Raw genomic sequence first — 6,003 nt, 5'->3', positions numbered from 1 at the left:
TGTGTTATCGTGTGTGGTGCGTTACCTGATAGGCTCACAGAAGGCCTGAACCTCCGCCGCTGGGAGCCTGGGGTTACCTGATTATTCGGATACAGCGCCTCCACCTGTAAGGGTTCCCAACAGGGTGGGATGGTCCTCTTACAGGAACAATAATAATAATAATGCACGCACACAGTATATGCTAGCAACCGTTTTACTATAACTAATAACCTTGGTACTTTGTACCACACAGTAATATGCATATAACCATACGTATAGAAGTTCACCACCCCACACATCAACATAGGTGTCCCCCAAAGTACCTGGGTGCTGGGTACCAATTCCCTGGTGTCCCTTATGTCCAAGCCCACCCAATGTGTTGGAGATAGCGCTATCCCGTGGAGTGTTAGTGCACTACTATAGGTACCTGTCCGGGGCTCCGGCACCCGGGTACAGCAAGATAACAGAATTGGATCCACCTGATCCGACGTGCCATCCGCCTACGCGTGGGGTGAATTCCGGCGTGGATAATATCATTGTACACCGTACCGTCTATACCTTGGGGCTGGTCCGTCTCCAGCCCGCAGGCCGCAGTCACTGCGTGGCGGGATCCTCCGTGAAGATAGTCTCTATCTAGAGGAGGTCTGAGCCCAGATCCAGTGATCAGGCTGCGCGCCGATGAGTGGTTCCTTGGGTCTTATCAAACAGCTAAAGGGGCAGATCTCCTTACTTAAGGCCTGTCCCTGAAGTAACCACAAGCTGGGGCAAGGATAATAGTTATCTGGGGCCTATGGGGGGTGACTAGCCTAGTGCAAGGGGCTACTGCTCCCCTGCACCCTCACTTACCCAGCTCCCAGCTTCAACTGTCACTCTACAAAACTGTCTAAACTGTCATCATCTCACAGCTTCACTGGTTGCCTAGCAACATGTAAACTGCAGCCTCTGAAGCTGCTATACTCCTATCTATCTAATTGCAGCCGCCCTATTGGCTAAGCTGCAGCATGTGACAATCCCCTGAGGGATACCGGGGCTACACACTCCTCCTGGTAAGGTCCCAACGGCCTCGCTTGGGACAGCATAACTTATAACTATATACACAAGAATTATATAATAAAAAATGCGGTACAAGTATATAACTTAACACCTTGCAATGCTCTACATGAGATTATACAATTGAGTGAACATTACAATAACAGAATGTATCTTGGCCCGAGACCACTGCTGAGCCTCATAGTGGGGTGCCCCAAAGGAATCGTAGGCTACCCGGTTGGGAGGGTACCTCGTTCTTTGACTTCTGCGAAGCTCTGGCTCTACTCCTTCTGGAGAGTAATGCGCATAATCCTGAGCGTCAGCCTCTCCCATTGAGGGTATAAATGTCTCTGAAAAGTCTCTTTGAGGCATGAAGCATGGGCTTCTAGGGTCCAGGGGAGGACTCATTGGAATCCCCCTATTAGAGGTTGTTTGTTGTGGCCCTTTACCCGTAGCTCCTCCGGGAGGTGACGCAGAGTCTTAAGGTCCCCTTTGAGAGGGGCCCTCCCTTCGGGATGGACTAGTTCTCTCGTTATCGTCCACTTGTTCTGACTCTCCATCCAATGGTGTAGTCGGGATTCCTGGATTGCCTACCTCCAGTTGCGGAATAGGAAGGAGGTGATTACGGTGCCAGCTTTTTACCCTGCCCTCACTGTCTCTTATACGATAGACTGGGAGACCCGGCATCTGTGATTCGACTTCATAGACTCCGTCACACCAGCGGTCAGCCAATTTGTGTTTGCCGGGGACTCCTAGATTGCGGAGTAGAACGGCATCGCCAGGACGAATCTCCCGATGACGGACCTTATGATCATAACGTCTTTTATTATCAGCGTTCAAATGGGCAGAACCTTTCTCGGCTAACTGGTAAGCATTTTGCAGACTGTCTTGTAGCCGTTGGACGTATCTGAAGTGCGTCATGTTGGGCACCCCATCGGTAGATACCCTCAGACATATATTCACCGGAAGTCTCGCTTCTCGCCCGAACATCAAGAAATAAGGAGTGAACCCTGTGGACTCATGGCGGGTGCAATTGTAGGCATGCACCAAAGATTCTACATGCTTACTCCATTCGCTCTTCTGAGATCCTTTCAACGTGCCGAGCATGTCCAGGAGGGTCCTGTTGAATCTCTCCAGTAAGGCGTCTCCCTCTGGGTGGTATGGGGTGGTTTGAGACTTAGTAATATTCAGTAGTTTGAGCAGCTTCTTAATGAGATTACTTTCGAAGTCCCGACCTTGGTCCAAATGCAGACGGTTTGGCAGTCCGTAATGGATAAAGTATCGTTCCCATAATACTTTAGCTACTGTGATGGCTTTCTGGTCCTTGGTGGGGAAAGCCTGAACGTAGCGAGTATAATGATCCGTGAAGACCAACACATTACCGATGCCTCTGGTATCCGGTTCAATACACAGAAAATCCATACACCAAGTCCATGGGACCCGAGCTTTTCAGATGAGCCATGGTGGCGGCTCTGGTAGTGAGGGTCTTGCATTGGATGCATCGGGAGTACCGACGACAGTGTCGCTCCACTGATTCACGCATCCGAGGCCAGAAGAACCGATCTCACACCAACCCAAAAGTCTTGTCTACGCCCAGATGGCAATGTTCATCGTGTAAGGCTTTCAGGACCAGATATTGTAAGTTTCAGGGTAGGACCAATTGGTTCCTCTCTGGATGGTCATGGTATTGTACCACCCGGTAGAGTAGACCGTTGTCCAGCTGGAATTTGTCAGCTTCTCGCATGAGTATCGCCACAAGGTCGCTGGAAGCACGCTTCAGCATGTCAAGTTTGTTTTTCTGCACCACCTGGCGGATAAGGCCCGCTACAGGATCCTTTACCTTATACTGTATCATATTTTTCCACAAGATAATTTTATCAGGGGTGACGTTCATCCCATCGGGGTCACAGTAGGCAGCAGGTAGAGCCTTGGATTGACATCCCAAGGAATCCACGACACGTAATTCAGAGAAGGCTACTTTATTCCCTACAATAGCTGCTGTGTTGCACATGGCTCGCATTCCTGGCCCAGGAATCTCTTCCCAAATGTCATCATCCGGAGTGGCCTCTAGTCCTGGTCTTCTGGATAGGGCATCAGCTCCGATGTTTAGAGGCCCAGGCTTGTACTTCAAGGTGAACATGTAGTTTGAGAGGGCCGCCAGCTATTGATGGCCGGTAGCGTCCAGTTTGGCGGTCGTCGTTATGTATGTCAACGGATTATTGTCTGTACGCACTTCAAAGGTGACCCCATACAGGTAGTCGTGGAGTTTATCCACAATTGCCCCCTTAAGGGCGAGGAATTCCAGCTTATGGACGGGATAGTTCTGTTCGCTGGGGGTTAAACTGCGGCTGACATAGGTCACTGGTCGGAGACCGGTCGGATATTTCTGGTGGAGTACTGCTCCTAGCCCGTTGAGGCTTGCATCCACATGAATGACTTAGGGTCGTTCGGGATCAGCGTAAGCGAGAACGGGTGTTTCTGTTAAACATTTCTTCAGATCAAGGAATGCTTGTTCACAGGTGTCTGTCCACTTGTCGTCGAACGGCAATTGCGCAGAGGTGGCAGGTCGCCCCGTATCTTCTGGGTATATCTTGAGAAGATTGTTAAGAACTTTGGTTCTGCTGGAATACCCTTCTACAAAACGGCGGTAGTATCCGCAGAATCCTAGGAATGAGTGTAGCTCCATGACATTTCCGGGTCTTGGCCATTCCATCACCGATTCAATTTTGGCGGGATCCGTGGCTATCCCCTCGGCGGATACTATATGTCCTACATAGGTCACTGAGGTACGGCAGAATCGACATTTATCCAAGGATAACTTCAGACCTTCTTGCCCCAGTCGATCCAACACCTTCATTAGCCGTGCCTCATGTTCTTCCAAAGTCTTGCCAAAGACAATGATATCATCCAGATAAACAAGACATTCCCGGGGGTTCATGTCTCCGATTGTCTTTTCAATGAACCGCTGGAAAGTTGCTGGAGCTCCACAAATGCCTTGGGGCATGCAAGTGAATTGGTAGAAGCCAAGGGGGCATACGAAAGCAGTCTTCTCCTGGTCTTCTGCACTCATAGGCACCTGGTAGTATCCAGACCTCAAGTCCAATACACTGAACCACTGACTTCCCGACAGCGCATTGAGAATTTCTTCAATTCGTGGCAGGGTATAGTGATCAGGTATGGTACGGTTGTTCAGGGTCCGGTAATTGACACACAAACGCACCAACCCATTCTTCTTCCGCACCACCACAATCGGCGATGCGTAGGGGCTACAGGATTCGGTCACGATGCCCGCCGCTTCCATCTCTCGTAACACGTCTCTCACATCCTCCATATCTGCATCATGTTGCCTTGTTTAACCCTTGCCTTTGGCTTGTACCTGGACCTCCGCCTTCTCTGACCCCTGACTTCGGCTCGTATTTGGACTTCTACCTTCTCTACTCCTGGACCCCGGCTCTGCACTACGACTATCCGATCTCTCCAACCCTAGGCCACGGCAAGTACCGCGACCACTCTACCATCTCCTACCCTGCCCTGGCTACACGACCTTCACTCTGCACTCCAGACTTGGTTGCTCGGTTGCAGGTCGGTGGTTACCAACATCCCCACCTCAGCTTCACGGTCCTGTCCTGTTTATTGCGAGCACTCGTGACAGCCTTACAACATTTATACTTATATTAAATAAACTTAATACACTACGAGAGGTGTGAGCGCTATGTTTCTTTTCAGACAATTTTATATAAAGATATGTTCATTTTGTTTAGGATATAAAACAAAATCAGACTTTCTTTTTTTTTAATGCCTTTTAAGTATTACTGTGCATAACTCTCCATAGCAGCTGAATATGTGTTGGCATTTGTAAATCTTTTCATGAAAATGACTTAATGCAAAATTGTGTTTATTTACATTTTCTAGACCCTAAAAAACTGCTGGTGATACTTCTATCTATTGATGTTAAGTACGTGCTCTAGAGGCAATAATGAATAAACTGGAAAATCCCCTCCTATCCCCTCCCTCTGATGTAGAGTTGAAGAGAGAGACCCTAATTAATACACACAAAACCTATGGAAATATTAGTGATATTTCTTTATACACAATACCCCATATTCATCAGTGTTCGAGGAGTTGGAACTCCTTCACAAATTGATGAACATAACCAATCTTGTTATTCTTTTATGACATGATTGTTTTCGCTATGTTGAAATAAGTAATAATCCCAGAAGAACAGGGCATTACTAGCCAATATTGCCCTCGCTGGAAGCGTTGAAGGCCCGAGGCCTTAAAGGTTCAGTTTCCTCCATCATTGTGGGGTTTATTTGTGACATTTTGAGACACCTGTTATCAGGTATCTTACTCACCCACATATGGGAGAAACTGGGTTTACATCTCTCCTTTTTTCCCCATAAGTTCTGAGTTCCCTCTCTCCCACACACTGGGTTAGAGAGCGCGAGTCTCTGCTTCATCAACATTATTTGTCTCCCTTTCCTGATAGGAACGGAGAGTGGCCGTGGGGGCTTTTTTGAGATCCCAGCTGGGCTCTCGTTCTTCGCTGTTATTCATTATCCCCTTATGTCTCTCTCTTTTCTGTGCTGATAAGTGGAGCAAGTAGCAATGTCAGGTTTCTTTTTGGCTTCCTATTGGAGTATGAGGACTATTTATAAATGTCCATGTAGAAACACAAGCACGTAAAGTTCAAATGCAAGTAAACAAATCAGTTTACAAAATGGGTGGGATTGCTGCTTTAAAGTTGCAGTCTCACATACTGTAGGAACAAAGCCAACCAATGAAAGTGAATTGTTTTAGGAGTTAAACTTGATGTTTTGTCTTTAATAATACAAAAATAATTAGTATTTTTAAAATTACACTGAAAAGTTATTTGTAAGCATTGGAAATTGACTTTGGAGTTGTTTTACTTCCTTATTTTCTGTTTTATTGCATGTTAAATAAACGAATCCTGAGTTTCCCCCAACAAATCATACCCATTAATGCTGAAAATCC

Source organism: Ascaphus truei, chromosome 5 (assembly GCF_040206685.1).
Source record: "Ascaphus truei isolate aAscTru1 chromosome 5, aAscTru1.hap1, whole genome shotgun sequence".
NCBI lineage: Eukaryota > Metazoa > Chordata > Amphibia > Anura > Ascaphidae > Ascaphus > Ascaphus truei.
Note: the sequence above shows the minus strand (reverse complement) of the source record.